The 18216-nt window shown below is 41.3% G+C and overlaps 1 protein-coding gene across 5 annotated transcripts in view; it reads left to right on the top strand.

Moving 5' to 3' along the window:
• The window catches only part of LOC311039471 (plexin-B2-like), a 238074-nt gene that overhangs the window by 34563 nt on the left and 185295 nt on the right, over positions 1-18216 (top strand). For 3 of the 5 annotated variants that reach the window (XM_084049373.1, XM_084049371.1, XM_084049372.1), the window contains exon 2: positions 7821-7908. The exons of the other annotated variants lie outside the window; for them this stretch is intronic. The gene's annotated coding sequence lies outside the window, so the exon portion shown is untranslated. The remainder of the gene's footprint in view (positions 1-7820; positions 7909-18216) is intronic. 5 annotated transcript variants of the gene reach the window in all.

Here is an 18216-nt window from a genome sequence, read left to right as displayed (position 1 = left end):
CCTTTTGGAACCATTTGTTAAATGTTACATTTAATTAACTATCAGGACATTACCTGGTACATACTGCTGCACTTAGGTGACAACATCCAAAAGGAACTTCTCTTTTTGGTTTTCGATTCTAGTTTTTTGTTATTCTTCATTGGTTTGAAAATAAACATTAAATCACAAAAAGGAGCTTCTCCTTTCAGTTCCCAGAGGGAGAAGGAAGGATGTGGCTGGCTGGTTCAATGTCCCAATATAGGTATAGGTATGAACAGTGGTGAAAGTGGTTGACATTTCTTGCCGGAACTGACCCATGCACGCGCGCACAGCGCGCGTGCATGGGTCCCGTGCGCGCGCGCGATTTTTTTTCGGTTTCGGGTCGAAAAATGTGCGGTTTTGGGTGGGTTTTGGTACTTTTTTTCCTTTACTTTATTTCGGTTTTAGGTTTAGGGTTATAGTCCATGGGCCAGACGAGAAGTCAGGGACACGTAAGGTGGCAAAATCTCTTTGGCACCATTTTGTTTGTAGGGTCCATATAAGTACTTTGAAACATGATAACCTTTTCAAATTAGTAGCTTTAATACTTTTTTAGGACATTCATGTTTTTGCCATTATCTCCCCACATTCATTATCTGCACAGTAGTTCTGTACCTGGCCTATAGAACCGTTCGCAATTTGGTGTTAGGAGAATTTCTCACTTGAACTGAGTCAATGGGTACCTAGACATGAAAAATCACAGAGGTGCTCATCCGCCATAGTGCCACAAATGGCGTAATGGCCAAATGGCCGCCATCGGCTATGATGAAAATCCAAGACCTTGGCCATAGCTTGGCCATTGTTAGGACTAAAAACGGGTGTAATAAGACTAATTAAACTAATTCTGGCATTTATAATTCCTTTCTGATATTGTTTTGACCATTAAGGAGCATATTGTCATTGAAATATGTAAGTCAATGCAATTTTTCAATAACTCAATTACTCAATAATGTTGTTCTTTCATTGTATTTTTTTTTCAATAATGATTTGTTTTATTTATAACAAAAGACATACACATGAGATATATAACAATTATAAATATTTTATTATTTTAATTGGGTGTTGAAATAAGCAAATAAGAGTGATTTAGACCTACAAAATGATATACAAATAAAATCGTAACTCAAAATCAAATAACAATTCCTCTCAAAGTGCACCATATATGTGCATGCTGGTTAGTGTGATGGACTTTTACAGGATGGATTTTAAAATTTTCCATGGCAGAATATGATGCATGGAACTCCAGCAGCACGGCACCCACATCGGCGAGTGTCACACTTGCCTGAATACTTGCATACTGTGAGCAGACTTGGTGGTAAGGCCTTCAGACACTTTGGCAGGAGTGTACCAAAGTGCTCCTCCCATCCATGTTCCATTGGTGCTAGTCTTGCCTGAGGTTCCTTGGCTGTCGCAACAGGTCGCAAGCCTTATGCACCAGAAAGGCACCTTGGATGTGGCCTCTGATCACACTACTTGTGGGAGGGAGAGCATCCATTCCAGCACTGGCACTGGTATAGTTTTCTACCCTGAGGTCATCAAATGTCTTGCTGTTGTACTTGAACTGGCCCCTGCCCAGACACGCACCAAGTACTTCTCTGTCAACGCTGTGTCTTGTTCAGTCAAGGTGTCTGCCTCTCCAAAGATTGTCAGATATTGCACTGGGTCAGAAGCCATAGCTGCATGTTTGGTCCCCACCTTACTCATGCAGTCATCTCCAGTCAGGATATGTGCCTTGATCACTGTCTTGGCTAGTGGTGCTCCAAGATGAGAGACTGCTTGATGCAGTGGGAGGATGCGCCGCTTCTCACCAGTGCCATACTGCTGCAAGATCTCCTTCATCCTCAGTGCTTGGAAGTATATGGGGTGTAGCAGTAATGTGAAGGTGTGTGTGTCATTGGAGACAATTACAACTCTTGCACTGTTTCACATGAACAGCCCACTCCACATGCACCACCATGGGGCGGCAGTGGCTCAGGGGTAAAGTGGCTGGGTAGAGTGAACTGGAAACCGCAAGGTTCCTAGTTCAATCCCGGGCTCCCCCAGAGTTAGTGTCGAAGTGTCCTTGAGCAAGACATTGAACCCCTAATTGCTCTGAGCAGGTTGGTGCCTTACATGGTTTCCTCCGCCATCGGTGTGTGAATGTGTGTGTGTGAATGGGTGAATGTAATGTACAATCTATGTAAAGCGCTTTGGATAAAAACGCTATATAAATGCACCATTTAGCATTTACTACCAGCCTGTCAGCCTCAGCACCAATGGCTGTCCTGGAACTTATGGCCTGCAAGTGTGTACGGACCTGCAAGCTTACAGACTGTTCCTGCCTTGCCAACAAATTAAAGTGCACAGAAATGTGCAAGCTACAAACCTGCAGCAATCAGAAGGAAGAGGAGGAAGATGAAGTGGAACTGATTGATTATGATGATGATAATGATGACGATGACGATGACGAATACTGAAGAATTGATATTGGTATGACAATTATGATGATGATGATGATGATGATGATGATGATGATCATTGATTAAAGTACCTCTCAAGCCTACTCCATAAACCGACTCTGTCACGGACCCTGTGGTCCACAGACTTGGACCTCCTCTCTGTCCCCAAGGCAAACAAGCAAACCTTGTTCTGAACCATGTTCTGAACCTTGTTCTGAAGGCTCTGTCGGGGGCTCCTGCTCCATGCTCATGCAACACTGGACTCCTAAGGCTGTGTGTCTTGAAAAGACACCTATTCTCTCAGGCTTATGGCATATAGTTGTTTGTTGTTTTGTTTGTTAGTTTGTCTGTTGGTTGTTCATTGTTTTTGAAAGGCGCTATATAAATTCAAGCTACTATTATTATTCTTTTTTTGTATTATTATTAAAGTGAATGAAAGAGAGAAATGTATTTTTTCCCCCCTCTGTATCACGTGTTCTGTTCAAAAAAAGTGGCACGCTTTCTTCATTATTTGAATATATGGTTGGTGTCTTTGAAGACTGATAACTGTGACTAAGCTACCACTTGGGAAAGGCTATCATGATCAAATATCATCTAGGGATATAGACCTATTCAAAATACAAAACTAGAATTTGCAAATGTTGCACTTGAGTGACCCCGATTAGTGAAAATGCTGTTCACATCGTATCACAACGTGAAGTGTTGTGAGCTTGTAGACATGCCATTTGCTGAATGTTTGCCCCAGAATAGGCATGCTAGGGTTCATGTGGTTAAATAAGTGAATGAAAGAGATTGAATCATGTTTTTTCCCCTCTGTATGACATGTTCTATTCAAAAAAGGTTAGGCGATTTTTTCATTCTTTGGATCTATGGTTGGTGTCTTTGAAGGCTGATAACTAGGACTAAGCTACTACTTAGGAAGGGTTATCATGTTGAAATATTATCTAGGGATATAGACCTTTTCAAAATACCAAACTAGAATTTGCCACCTTGAGTGTCCCTGATTAGTGAAAATTCTGACCTGGGCCCATGGACTATTAGGGTTAGGTTAGGGTTACTTTATTTAATTTTCGTTCTCATAAATAAATGGCTGCACCCCTGATACACATGATGAAAACAGAGCTATATTGTCCAACTTGACCATACTGTACAATAAGTACATTTTCAAAAAGCCAAAGTTTAAATGGGGCTGAAGCGGTTTATGTATGTTTTGTCATAATAATTAAAATCCACAAAGTAACTAGTAGTATTAAACTAAAGTTTTCAAATAATTGAGGTGGAGTAAAAGTATAATATTTGCCTCTGAGATGTATTGGAATAGAAATAAAAAATATTGCAAATTGGAAATACTCCAGTCAAGTAAAATTACCTTAAAATTATACTCAAGTACAGTATTTGAGTACATGTACTTAGTTACTTTCCACCACTATCAGCATTAGATAAGATGAATTACTCACCCTCTGAAAAGATGAAAGAAAACACACTTTTGTTCCATAGCCCCACATTGTCTTGGTTTCAGAGATCATGGTTGTAAATATGAACTTTTGCCACAAAGTCTTTATATTCCATAATGTCCCATGACCCACGTCCGTGTTATTTACATTTTTACGATGCACGTTAGTCAAGTGGAGCTGTGTTCCGTGAGCAGAAAGCTGTCAAGTGGCCTCCAGAAAATAAATCTGGTTTCCTTTCAAAACGATGTGCATTTCAGAATAAGAGTTTTTTTTAAACTCTATCCTTGTAATGTTACAATTCAACACACGTTTTATTTTGAAATCATACTACTGGAAGTAGAAGTACCCAGGTAGCCTAGTTGAAACTACTTAACTTCACGCGAAAGCAGCTGTTTATGCGGAACGGGGGGAGAAAAAAAAAAAGAAGTCAGAGACAAACAGTGGGGGGAAATCACAGATCTGTGAGAGTGTCCCGTCGTACGCACAAATTAATGAATGGTTGTGACGCCCTGTTAATCTGACGTTAGTAGATTGTGTTTTATTCTTGAACATGGCCATGGGTCTGTGGCAGGTTATTTAATATGGGATTTTCACAGCTGCCTTTGACTTTTTCTTAACGGAACGGCGTTCCGGGACCGAATCTTTTACCGGAACGCCGTTCCGGACAGTTCCGGTCCACTTTCACCCCTGGGTATGAATAGAATAGGTACAATGTACCTATTCACCTGTACTGTACTTGATTGCATTTTGTATTTTGCATTTTATTTAAGTGTTGTGTGTATTTTTTATTATATTTGTTATTATTTAACTTAGCTACTTTGTAAGACTGTCCTGGCCAAGCTAGGCAGCAGTGCAAATCAGTATGGCTGGCAACCATCAACCACTGCAGATGTAGGCTACTAGTTATATTGTATACTCCATACTCTACCATACAGATGTGCTAGTTATATTGTATTAACTTACTGCGTACCATACAGGTTGATTGAAATAACTTTTTAATTATGAAAATATGTTTTGAATTGTGCCTTGCTCAAAAGCACGTCAATTCAATTATTGCTCCCTGGAGTCTGCCTCATCTCAACATTTCAGCCAGAGGCTGCAGGTTCATGTTTTCTGTGACGCCTTTGGATAGCCTGTGTGGGGGGGGGGGGGGGGGGAAGAGAGAGAGAGAGAGAGAGAGAGAGAGAGAGAGAGAGAGAGAGAGAGAGAGACTTGAGCTTGTTTTACCTCAGCAGATTGACTGACCGGCCAGATTGACTGATCGGCCACACACACCCTTACGTGATAAATCAGCGGTCCTGGTGTTTTTCATCAGATGTTTGACGCGTATCCAACAGTTTGTTCTGCTGAGCGCTCACAGCAAGTGGAGCGGAGCCATGGCATAGGAAGAGAGAGAGAGGGAAGAGTTGACTAGAGGAGAGTTTTGTCTGAAAGCAGCTCTGCACTGTGGGAACGCATGAGAGAGAGAGAGAGTTGGGAAAAGGGACGGGAACAGAGCTCTACACAGAGGGAAAGCGTGTGAGAGAGTGAGGGAGAAATTGACCAAAATAACACGAAAAACCCAAGAATAACAACATGCAAACCATTAAAACTGTGATTATTCTGCTAACGTCAAAATGAAAGAAATGACATCTCATCTCCCACCATACACTAAAACCCTCCCTCCCTTTGCCCAGAGAGAGAGTGAGAGAGATAGTTAAGAAAGGAGAGAGAGATGCAAGAAAGGAGAGAGGGAGGGGGGGAGAGAGAGAAATGCATCTGAACATTTTGTCTTAAAAGGTTTTATATCAATTGACTGTAAAACCTTTAAAAAGTTATGCTATTTGCTTCAAAAGCTTTATACCAAGCGACCCTTGCCTACATGTGTATATAACTATTCCTTACAGCAAATGAACATTTTTATGGTTTTATTAAGCAATGTTTTTGCACAGTTCTTTATTACCTTCTAACTGTACATACAGTATGTCAGTTTTGATTGTTTTATTCCACACTGGCTTTGGCAATGTAAACATTATGTTTTCTCATGCCAATAAAGTAATAAAAAATAAATGTTTAACCCATTCAAACCGGGAAAGCATATCTGTGTCATTTTAAATTTCTTTGGCTCTTCAAAAATGGCAGATATACAAGCTCATACCGCGGCACAGAGGCACAGAGATCTGCTATTTTTGAAAAATGGTGAAAATGTGTGCAAATCTCTTAATATATATTTATTAAAGCGAATACTTGTAACTCAGATCTTTGCTTCTGGGGGGTCCCTGGAACTAGATATTTTGAGGAAAAATATATATATTCAAAGGTGTGCACAAATGATTTTTCAAAAATAGCAGATCTACAAGCTCATAGTGCGGCACTCGGTGCCGCGCTATGAGCTTGTAGATCCGCTATTTTTGCATAGCCAAAGAAATAAAAATGACACCAATGGGTTAATTGAGAGAGAGACAGAGAAAGTAAGTGTAAGATGGGAGAGAGAGGAATGGAATGGCTAGTGTTGAAAACACCATGGCCAGGAGTCTGGATGAGATGACAGCACAGGGAGAGAGAGTTAGTCCTGGACCTGGTCAAAGTTATGTGACGAGAACAGAGAACTGCTCAGAAGTGCTATTGTTTATATTCAGTGATGTGGAACTGAGTACAACTCTGTGTGTATGTGTGTGTGTGTGCTGTCACTTCCATTCTACACACAGTCCTCATTTCTACCTCTCTGTCTCATTCTCTCTCTTACACTCTCAGTCTCCACTGGGGATCTCTCTCTCGTTCTTTTTACCCCCCCTGTCCCAATCGTCCATCAGTACTTCTTTCTTTCTTTTCTTTGAGCCTTTTCTTTTCACCCTCCCCCCCTCTCTCTCTCTATTCTTGTGATGATCATCTCTCACTTGGCTGCAGTTATTAAGGTCCAGATTGAGAGAGAGAGAGAGATAGAGACACCACACACACACACACACACACACACACACACACACACACACACACACACACACACACACACACACACACACACACACACACACACACACACACACACACACACACACACACACACACTGTGGTAGCCTCTAGCTGTGCATTGTTAATTCAGTGGGACAAGTAGCTGCAACACGACGGAATGATGGAAAAAGCATTCTCTCTCCACTTGACTTTCCTTTCCCTCTATTGGCATGGCGGTTCAAACCCAAACTGACGACCACGGCGGGATAGAAAGTTGGCCGTGTTTTCCGTGTCACTTCCGGTTTCTGCCTCTCAGTTCAACACGGTGCTTTATTGTAACGATCCGTCACCAAAACAGCAAGTAGCTCTCACCATAAAACACGGTGATATATTGTAAGCTGTACGTTAGGATGACATGAGGAACATCTCCACATGTTGGATGCCCTACTTCGTCATACAGGAGCGTGAACCGTGAAGCAAAAGCGAAAGTGAAAATAGCCAATAGACATCTGCTATTTTAACCATTTCTGAACGTTTTCGTTCCATTTCCTGAAAAGTAGCGGTTTTGGACATACAAGGTTTCCACCTGACAGCAAACTTTTGGAAGATTTTTGAAACAACATAAATCGTCTCTTATGGGGGTCCCTGGCACAAAATATTCCGTTGGGGGGGGGGGGGGATAATGTTTGAAAAACACTGCTTTGGAGGAAGGAGCGACATTGTAAATTGAGGGTCCTTTGTAGTTCAACCGAGGATAACATGTTCAAAACCGGTTCTACCAAGCTCAGTTGACAGTAGTCAACAGTACTGTCAATACTTGCACAATGCACATTGGCACACCTAAATCTAACACACCCATGAATTAATTTAATCTAGCTGCAGCTGAGTTGCTCACAGTCACAGTGTTCTATTAAGGCAAAGACTGTGGAGAGAAACCGAGACACCCAAACGTCCCTTGAATTCCTGTGTCTGTGTCATTCAGGAGTTTAGGAGACCAGAAGAAGGATGTGAGTGTCTTAACTCCAGTGGAATTCAAGTGGAGTGACCGCGCCCAGATAGGACAACATTAGGTAGGCTACCATTTTGTACCAGTGGTGAGACGTGGGATTGACTATCTCTTGGAAGATCCACGGTCTTGGTCGAAGGTCAGCCTGCCATGTGTTTTTACCCTGCTGTAGCTTTTAACCTGAACAGAGAAAACAAACTACCAGTGGTGTAAAGTAATGTACATTTACTCAAGTACTGTACTTAAGTACAATTTTTAGGTATTTACTTGAGTATTTCAAATTTCCAATACTTTCACTTCTACTCCACTACATCTCAGAGGAAAATATTATACTTTTACTCCTCGATTTTTATACATTTGAAAACTTAGAAGTGTAAAAATGTAAGTATTTATACAATGCAGTATTGATACTTTTACTTAAGTAAGAAATTTCAATACTTTTTTTTTTTTTTTTTTTCACCACTGCAAACTACAAAATCAATCTAGGGTTTCATGCCCCTGAAATAATCCTGACTTATTAGTAGCATAATATGATACTAAATCACAGCATATAAAGCACATTGAATTGCCTTGTTGTTGAAATGTGCTATACAAATAAAATTGCCTTGCCTTGCCATATATTATATCGCTAGGCGTTGTGAACTTGTGAGGTTGAATCTATTTTCTTGTACGATGAAGTAGGGCATTCATTTACGGAAAAACGTCTGCTTATATATTTGACAATAGTCAATTTAAGTAACGGAAATGTCCATATAGTTGGTATTTGACCAGAGACGAATGTGAAATTGAATATGTGAGTGAGTGGAGTGGCAATCATATGAGCACTAAGACCTTAACCCCCAAGGGGTCCTGGGGGGTCCCAAGCTAAATGAGTGATAGTTAGGAAACAAATGGACCCTTAAGGGTCTGTAATGAGAGTGTACAAATGGAACCAAATGGACCCTCCATTTGGTTCCATTTGTACATTCTCAGACTTACAGACCCTTAAGAGTCCATTTGGTTCCTAACTATATATAGCTGGGGATCCCCTGGAACCCACGTTGAGAACAAGTGGTTTATTAGACCCTTATCAGCCGGACAGCCTATCCAATAAATGCCCAGAGGATATGGAAGTGACGGTTAAAAGCATCGCATACATATCTGTTGGATTAGAAATGAAATCATTTTCACATATCCATCCATGTGTGCTATTGACAGATAAGGTCTGGAGCTTAATTGGAACATATGGCACTTGTGAAAGAGCGAGGCAGAGAGAGATGGAGAGAGAGTGAAAGAGTGAGGCAAAGGGAGACGGAGAACGAGGCAGAAAGAGATGGAGAGTGAAGTGCGAGGCAGAGAGAGAGAGAGAGAGATGGAGAGTGAAAGAGTTGGAGAGAAAGTGAAAGAAAGATGGAGAGAGAGTGAAGCGAAATGGAGAGTGTGAAAGAGAGAGAGGCAGAGAGAAAGTGAAAGAGATGGGGAGTGCGTGAACGAGGGAGGCAGATAGGGGCAGATATGGGGGGGCGAGGGGGGGGGGGGGTTCAACCGACAGTGTGAGTGTTAAGGTCTCTCGCAGAGATGTTTATCACGGAGAATAAAATTAATTACACACCACCTCAGTGTGTCAGTTAGCACGCACACACGCACGCACAGCTTAGATATGTTCACAGACAGAAGGAGAGATTAGGTTTGTGGTTGATGGAGTTAGTTAATTAACTGTGTGCTGATGGACGGACCGTAGCTTTGACAACTGTGTGTGTGTGTGTGTGTGTGTGTGTGTGTGTGTGTGTGTGTGTGTGTGTGTGTGTGTGTGTGTGTGTGTGTGTGTGTGTGTGTGTGTGTGTGTGTGTGTGTGTGTGTGTGTGTGTGTGTGTGTGTGTGCGCGTGTGCGTGCATGGAGCACCTTTCCCTTCCTGTCTAGCTCTGTCCTACTCTCTTCTCAGTGTCCAGAGGTTTTAGCTGTGGCAGGGATGCAACACTTAATCGAACTAATCAATTATAAAAAGTAATTGATAATCGAGAATTTTATAAAATACACAATTATCAATCCCTATTTTGGGCAAGTCATAAAGGTTTCGAAAATATTCAAAAATTGCAGATCTACAAGCAGTGTGAGCACAAGCATTAAAAATCTTTTTTGGAACATTTTTAACAAGTTAAAGTCTTCTCTTATGGGCGTCCCTGGCACACAATCTTTTCAAATGGGTATCTGCGGCCAAATTGTGCATATCAGCTTGGGGGTCCTTGATGTGAAAAGAGAGCCACTACTTTATAGGATGTCAATCTAGTCATAACCAGTTTCATATTCTTTGACATTTTCAGTCTCTCAATTAAAAATGGTTTTGTGAGAAAGAGGAGACGATCAAGATCAAGATCAAGATGATTACTCTTAGCCGTGATCTCAAAGGTCACAGGCACTTTCTTGAAGGTCAATTATCTCATCATGTATTACATATCGTCACTGTCGGGTGGAAACCTTGTATGTCCAAAACCGTTACTTTTCAGGAAATGGGGTAAAAAAGAACCTGTGTTCCAGTGGATCCAATGTAGTTTAGTCACAAGTTACTTTTCATTGGTTCAATATTTATAAAACCCACAGCTACTTTTGTACGACAGTCTTGTATGACGAAGTAGGGCAAATACTATATGTACAAACAAAAAAAAACATTAAAAGTTGAAATATGAAGATACAAGGTTTCTACCAGAGAGCTATGATATGAGAGATGGAAACTGTAAGATAGAGAGGAACCTTGTCTTCTAAATCTCTAAGTGTGGCTCACAGAGACGCTCCCTGCATGCATAAATATCCTCTCTGCCCAAACTTTGACAGCCCATTGTGTGTGTGTGTGTGTGTGTGTGTGTGTGTGTGTGTGTGTGTGTGTGTGTGTGTGTGTGTGTGTGTGTGTGTGTGTGTGTGTGTGTGTGTGTGTGTGTGTGTGTGTGTGTGTGTGTGTGTGTGTGTGTGTGTTGGCCCCAGTTTGTTTTCAGTTGTAGCTTTTATTATTGGAATCACTATTTGTCAAGTTCCCTATGTATTGTACTTACTGTACATACTGTTCTCCCTCAGCCACTTGCAGTGCTAGCATGACATGGCCAGACTAATATCACTGCGTAGATATTACTCTGGAATCTCTGTGTGGAACCTGCATTTCCGAGGGGCAAATTAAAAAAATGCAAAAAAAAAGGGCAGGTTTATCTGGTGATAAACCTGCCCCATATTTGCATACTGGGCCCTGATTGGTCCCTCACAACTTCGGAGGGAGAGAAATCCAATCTCTATTGAGAGGGGCCGGACCTAATCTGCCAAGGGCATTTTTTTTTTGCAATGGCAGATTCGTCTGGAACCAGGCTATTACAGTGCAACATAAAATGACAAACAATCAAAACAAGGAAATCGTCTATTTTCAAGTTTAAAAATTGCAATAAGTAAATAAAAATAGAATCCATAAAATCCCGTCTTAGAGTGTAGTATAGTAATACAAATGTGTTTGTGTTGGGGAAGGGCATTTCTCTAGATTTAAGACTGTGTGGTTGTTATAAATCTGTCCCTATTTGCATGATTTCTCATAAGGCCACAGGTTCCTCACAGAGTTATGATGTGGAATGCTTCACACCATTTACAGATTACAGAGTCTGTCTACAGTATATCTGTCTGTGTCACTAAGAGAGAGACAGGTTCTCCAGATTACAGAGACTGTCTGTCCTCACTACTGTATGTCTGTCTGTGTGTCTCTGAGAGACATACACATTAATCCCACAAGGGAAGTTGTGTTTCAGCTTCACCCAGCTGATGACTGGGTGTTACTTTGTTTGGACTCGGGTAACTTTTACAAAACCCAATTACTAGTGTCGGTGCAAATGAACTAACGGCTGTTATTTTCCCTTTCTCTTCCATGTGCCGACGTGTTCCTTCCTCTGTGAATTAATCGCACCGCTTCCATAGGTAAGAGCATTTTGATGTATTTGCACAATTTCTTTGCAGGAATCCATGGCGTTTGTTTGTTTTAATGGAGGTGTTTGTTGCTGAGAGACTTGAGGCCAGAACACGCCGGTCGTTGGAGAGAGTGTGGTCTGTGCCAGAGGTTGTCTGGACTTTGGTTTTAAAGTCAAGCCACACTTTACATTTGGGGAAACGGTCACAGTGCGTGGCTTCTGTGTCTGTGTGTGTGCGTGTGCGCGCGTAACTTTGTTAGGACTCTAGTAACTCCAATCGCTCTGTCACACATTTCCCAATTACTTGTGTAAAGCTGCCTGGGCCCTCGGCTTCAATCCCCATTAACCTTCCCAGGCACTCATTCTGTCGGATCCACATTAACCTTCAGTGAGAGCCTGGTCTCTGTCTCCCCCATTAACCTCCAAACAGGACCCGGTCCTCACCAAAAAGTGTCCCGTTCGTTAAACTGTCCCCTCTCTGTCCCTCAACGACTCATTCCACACTCATTTGATTTAACTATCAAAGAATGCTTGCTGAAATTAAGGTCATGTGCAGAGACAGCTGACTGAGCAAAGGTGTGTGTGTGTGTGTGTGTGTGTGTGTGTGTGTGTGTGTGTGTGTGTGTGTGTGTGTGTGTGTGTGTGTGTGTGTGTGTGTGTGTGTGTGTGTGTGTGTGTGTGTGTGTGTGTGTGTGTGTGTGTGTGCGTTTGTGTACTTGTATTACTACACTTGACCAAATGTCCCCACAAGTATATTATAATTTGATGATGAAGGACCATGTTCCTGGTCCTCAAAAGATGAATGGTTGTTTTATGGTTAAAACATATTTGGGGAGTTAGGCTTACGATTTGCAACAGATTCAGGTTAGGATTAGGCATTTAGAAGTTAAGTTTAGGGGTTAGAGTTATGCCTGATTTATGCGTTGTGCGCCATTGTTGTGCACCGAAAATGGCAGATCTACAAGCTCACAGCGCGTTGCAGTACGACACATGTTGAGCTTTTAGATCAGCTATTTTCTGTTGGGGTTAAAAATGGAAAAACAAACAAAGAAAATAGAAAGAAATTAACATTCATAAAAGTGTGTGTGTGTGTGTGTGTGTGTGTGTGTGTGTGTGTGTGTGTGTGTGTGTGTGTGTGTGTGTGTGTGTGTGTGTGTGTGTGTGTGTGTGTGTGTGTGTGTGTGTGTGTGTGTGTGTGTGTCATGGCCTCAGTTTGTTGTCAGGTGTAGTTGGGTCTGAATTCAGGTCAGGAGTGCTATTATTATAACTGATATAATAATAGCTGGGGAAATAGCATCGAAGCTAATAGCCCCGTTTGGAACCTCACTCTGCACGATAGCTCAGGGCATACGATGCAATTCTAAAGAGTGCAGAGAGAAAATAAAGAAGTTGAAAATCGTTTTCAAACTTTTTCATGTGTATTGTACTTACTGTATTACATGAACCCTAGTGTCCCATTGCTGGGCATTCATTCAGCAGCTCTTTAATAAGCCAAAAATACATGTTCAGGTGGGTTGCAAGTTTTCAACCATCAGGAGAGAGTACCCATTTATCAGCTACAATTTTATATTATTCCAGTTCCATTCTGCTCTGTGTAATAAATATTACACCGGGCCACATGCTTCACCAATTGCAACTTGGCCACTTCAAAAAGGGATATGTATTCAACAACAAGATGAAATGGGGGCATACAAGCCACCTGCCCAACAGCTACGCTATAGCACAGTCTATTAAAACAGAAATGCTTTAAAAAGAAATGTCTTAACTCTCCAAAAAACATGACCTTTTGACGAACATGACGCCTGAGCATTTCTGACAGTTTATTCTTGGGCATGGTTTCAGGGCTGGTTTCAAAGACTAATCAAATCTCTCATTTTGTCTTTGTTTTCGAGGAGTCATCAATCAGACATTTAGCAGTCATAGCAGTCGTCTCTTTATCTGTCAGTTTGCGTTGCCCGTTAGTGTTATAGCATTAACGTCTGCAGCCAAGCCGCACGAAAATGCCCAGATTAGAGAGAAGCGCTGTCACGGCAAGGTCTCTGTTGATACACACAGATAAAAGTCGATGGTGTGTGCATCTCATTTGCCTGTCGTCGTCTTCTCCCGTCGCGGTTGATCACCGCGACGCGTGACAGCTCCGCCTCCTGTTCGATAAGCAATGAGCTATCTGAGTCCTCTGAACTTGACCAGGAGAGAGTTAATCCATTCAATCCGGGAACGCATCTCTGTCAATTTAGATTTCTTTGGCTATTCAAAAATAGCTTGTACATCTGCAATTGTTTTGAAAAATCGTGAAAATCTGTCCAAATCTTTAAGTATATATTTTTCAAAGCTTAGATTTGAACAAATTTTCACGTTTTTTCAAAAATAGCAGATCTACAAGCTCATAGTGCGGCACTCGGTATGCTTGTATATCTGCTATTTTTTAATAGCCAAAGAAATCTAACATGACAGAGATGCGTCCCCCGGATTGAATGGTTTAAAGCCCCATTTATACTTCATCGTACAACGGTGTGTTGCAGCCGGAAAAACTGCCGATCTATAAGCTCTCAACGCGTCACGGATGCAACGTTTTGTGAGCTTATAGATCTGCTGTTTTCGGCACGCGACACCACCATACGACAGAGCATAAATCGGGCATTAGGAGGATATATTAGATTTACACTTGTGTGTGTGTGGACTGTGGATCTCTAAGGCTTGTACCCGTGTCCTTGGCTTTGTGGTGTGCCATGCTCAATGGTGTGTGTCCGTTCGCTGCTGCATGCTTAATTTAAGTGGCCTGTTGTCACACACGCGCACGGTTACACGCGCACTCACTCACACACACACGCGCGCATTAGGAGGAGCGTTTTGGTTTAGTCGGGTCAGTGAGCTTGTGAGCACGCAGAGGTGTGTTCGCTCAGATGTGTCACAACGAGGTATAAAAATGAACAAGAGACTATTCTGCTGAGCGATGAAGGGGTGAAAGAATAGCAAAGAGTGAATGAAACAAAAAGAATGAAAGAGTGAAGACACCGGAGAATTAAAGATGCGGGGAGACGACTAGATTACTGACGCTGTCAATGCCCAAAACCGTTACTTTTCAGGAGTTGGAACAAAAAGAACCTGTGTTCCAACAGATCCAATGTAGTTCTTAGTCACAAGCTCTTGTTAATACTTTGGTTACATTGGTTCTAATATTCATAAAACTCAAAGACACACTTAACCACTTTCAAAGATAGCAAGAATAGCCGTTCTAGAAGTTCACATCGTGTGAGCTTATAGGTCGGTTATTTTTGTTACTTTGCGTGACACTGTTAATTCACGAAAAAAAACATTAATACGTTGAAATAATGGACTTTGGAGGTTTCTGCCCGACAGTGATGATATGAGGTTAGGACAAAACAAAGCCCCCCCCCGTGCCCACCCCCATGGCTGGGAGACGAAGCCACTGAAATGAATGAACAGGATGATGATGATGATGGTGTGATGAAGAGTTCAGGTGCAGCCTGCAGCAGGACATCAAAGCATCTTAACCCATTACGACCTGGAACTGTGTCATTTTTAGATTTGAGCTAAAAAGCATTATTTTACACTTTGGGCTATTCAAAAATAGCAGATCTACAAGCTCATAGCGCGGCACCGAGTGCCGCGCTACGAGTGCCGCGCTACGAGCTTGTAGATCTGCTATTTTTGAAAAATTGTGAAAATGTGTGCAAATCTTTGAATATATATATATTTTTAAAGCGAACATTTTTAACCCAAATCTTTGCTTCTGGGGGTCCCTGGAACAAAATATTTTGATGGGGGTCCGCGGCCACATATAATTTTGGGGGTCCTTGACATGAAAAAGCTTGAGCACCACTGATATAGAAACACACGTTTTTCAGAAAACTGTTGAGATTTAGGAGACATGTAGAATCGGCTATAATGGGTTAAATCCCTGGTGTTTTCAGATCCCTAAGTCAGCACCACTTTACTTTACTGTACTGTACAGTATGTGTGGCTCTACGTTGGTTCTCTAGCTGTATATTTAGAAAATCTGGACTTGGCAAATACATATATTTAGGTTCCAGCAGCTGTGGTGGAATATTGTCCGGCTTTTAGTCCCCTCTCGTTATATTTAGTAAATCTGTATTGTACAAATATACAGTGGTGTGAAGTAACTAAGTGCATTTACTCAAGTGCTGTACTTAAGTACACTTTTGAGTAATTTTTACTTTACTGAAGCATTTCCCATTTTCTGTATTTTGACTTCTACTCCACTACATCTCAGAGGCAAATATTGTACTTTTACTCCACTATTATTTGACAGCTTTAGTTACTAGTTACTTTGTAGAATTAGATTATTATCACAAAACATACAATAACCACTTCAGCTCTACATTTGGGCCATTTGAAAATAGCCGATCTACAAGCTCACAATGCGTCGCATCAGCTTGTAGATCTGCTATTTTCAAATGATACATATATACATTTCGAACTTGTGAAGTGGGACATTCTGCACAATGATTACTTTAACTTCTGGTAAGTATATTTTGATGCCAATACTTTTATACTTTCAGTCAACTAAATTTTGATTAACAGACTTTTACTTTTAACAGAGTATTTCTACATTGCAGTATTGATACTTTACTTAAGTAAAAAATGAGAGTACTTTTCCCCCCACTGCAAATAGGATCATTCAGTGGTACTGGTAGTGGTATATTGTCCGGCTTTTAGTCCCCTCTCCCCTTCTATTAAATACATGATGAAAGGTTCTATTTTTGTGTGGCAAGCATTAACTCAGCCACATCTGTTCTTGCGTTATTGGAAGATTTCATGTCAGAGACAGAAATGACTTGTTTTGCTCATAATGAGGAGTGGATTAGAAGTTTGCTCTCATTTCCCCAAGAAGCATCTGTGTGCTGATTTGGCCCTGACTGTATAGGGAGGAGGGCGTGTGGTAACCATGCCAACCATGATGTAAACCTGTCCCACTAGTAGTCTGTCCACTCTGGGACTCTTGCCAGTGGGAACTCGGGGACAGGTAGTGTGTGTCCCAGCCGTCTCTTAAAGGGATAGTTCACCCCCAAAATGACTTTTTTTCTATTGATTAGTCACCCCATGGAGACTTGAATTCATGGATATTCTTTTGTTTTTGTCACATTCCTAAGCCAATAATTTGATGACCGTCAGCGGTTCCGGTAGGAGACACAAAGTGTCCTTTGTGTGTCCTACCGGAACCGCTGCCTACCGGTCCGCTGGTCATCACATTATTGGCTTAGGAATGTGACAAAAACAAAAACATATCCATGAATTCAAGTCTCCATGGGGTGACTAATTGATAGAAACAAAGTATTTTTTTTAGTGAACTATCCCTTTAACTTAAGTTAAAGTTCATAAAGGGGTTTCAATTTTATCCAATCAGGAGTGAGAGCTCCAAAGAGATAATTTTCAATGTTATAGAGTTCCAATTCCAATTTTGTCTGCTTGTTTTTTGTTTTGTTTCATCAGTTCCAATTTCACTTGTTTATCCTGTATACTGTATGGTCTCTCTCCTGATTGGATTAAATTGGTATCCCGATTTGTGCTGGAGAGACGGGGCGACTGGGCCGCTACTTAAGAAACGCAATTGTGTCTTACAGTCTTACGCATCTTTGTATCCCAAATCAATGACCTTACATTTGAGCACACATGAACACCGTTTACAATCACCTTTGCCTGTGGTTTTCCAGGATTGCATATTTCCCTGTAGGTATATAAATGTAGCACACAAGTAAAAGTTTTTATTCAGATTAGGCCGTGGAAAACCAAAGAAAGTTAATTACACTTATAACCCCAGGGAAATTAAATGTGTGCACGAAGTCCTCGACTGTAACTAGAAAAATGCAACTACAGTAGTACAGTATGTAACCGTGACGGTATATGTACATAGACTGGATCAGAGTGGGCAGGGCGCATTGAACCACTGTCAACCTGACCTCCACGTTTTGGACATGTAGGTGACAAATTAAAATTTTCTTTCAATTCAAAAATTGCAAAAATAGCAGATATAAAATGTCTGTGAGCAGTTTTCATAATTTGGGAAAATGGGTAACCACTTAAATCCTGTATACTTATACGTATACCAGGGTCCCCCAGGGCTCTATACTAAGGTCTGCTCTTAGTATAGAAAAGGGTACTTTTGGCAAATGTTCGCCCCCGAAAAGGATGCTACCTATAGGGCCGTCGCTGTTGGGCAAAAACCTCACATCTCCATGGTTAAGTTAACACATTCATAATACCGTATTAATTCATTAATTCAGTCGCCACTGCCAGCGGTTATACCTTATTTTGACTGGATTTTGAAGATCCTTAGAATTTTTTTGGGATGTAAACAAACAATGTCTCGGTGGAAAGACGAGTCTCTCTTCTTTCCTCTTTCGTTCTGTAGTTATCGGCAGTTAAACATAGCTAGTTTTCACCAAAAACCCAATCTGGGAAAAGAAATCTGAGATAA

This window comes from Gymnoscopelus microlampas, assembly GCF_963454915.1.
Source record: "Gymnoscopelus microlampas genome assembly, chromosome: 23".
Classification (NCBI taxonomy): domain Eukaryota; kingdom Metazoa; phylum Chordata; class Actinopteri; order Myctophiformes; family Myctophidae; genus Gymnoscopelus; species Gymnoscopelus microlampas.
The sequence above is the reverse complement of the archived record's forward strand: the minus strand, read 5'-3'. Positions and strand labels throughout refer to the sequence as shown.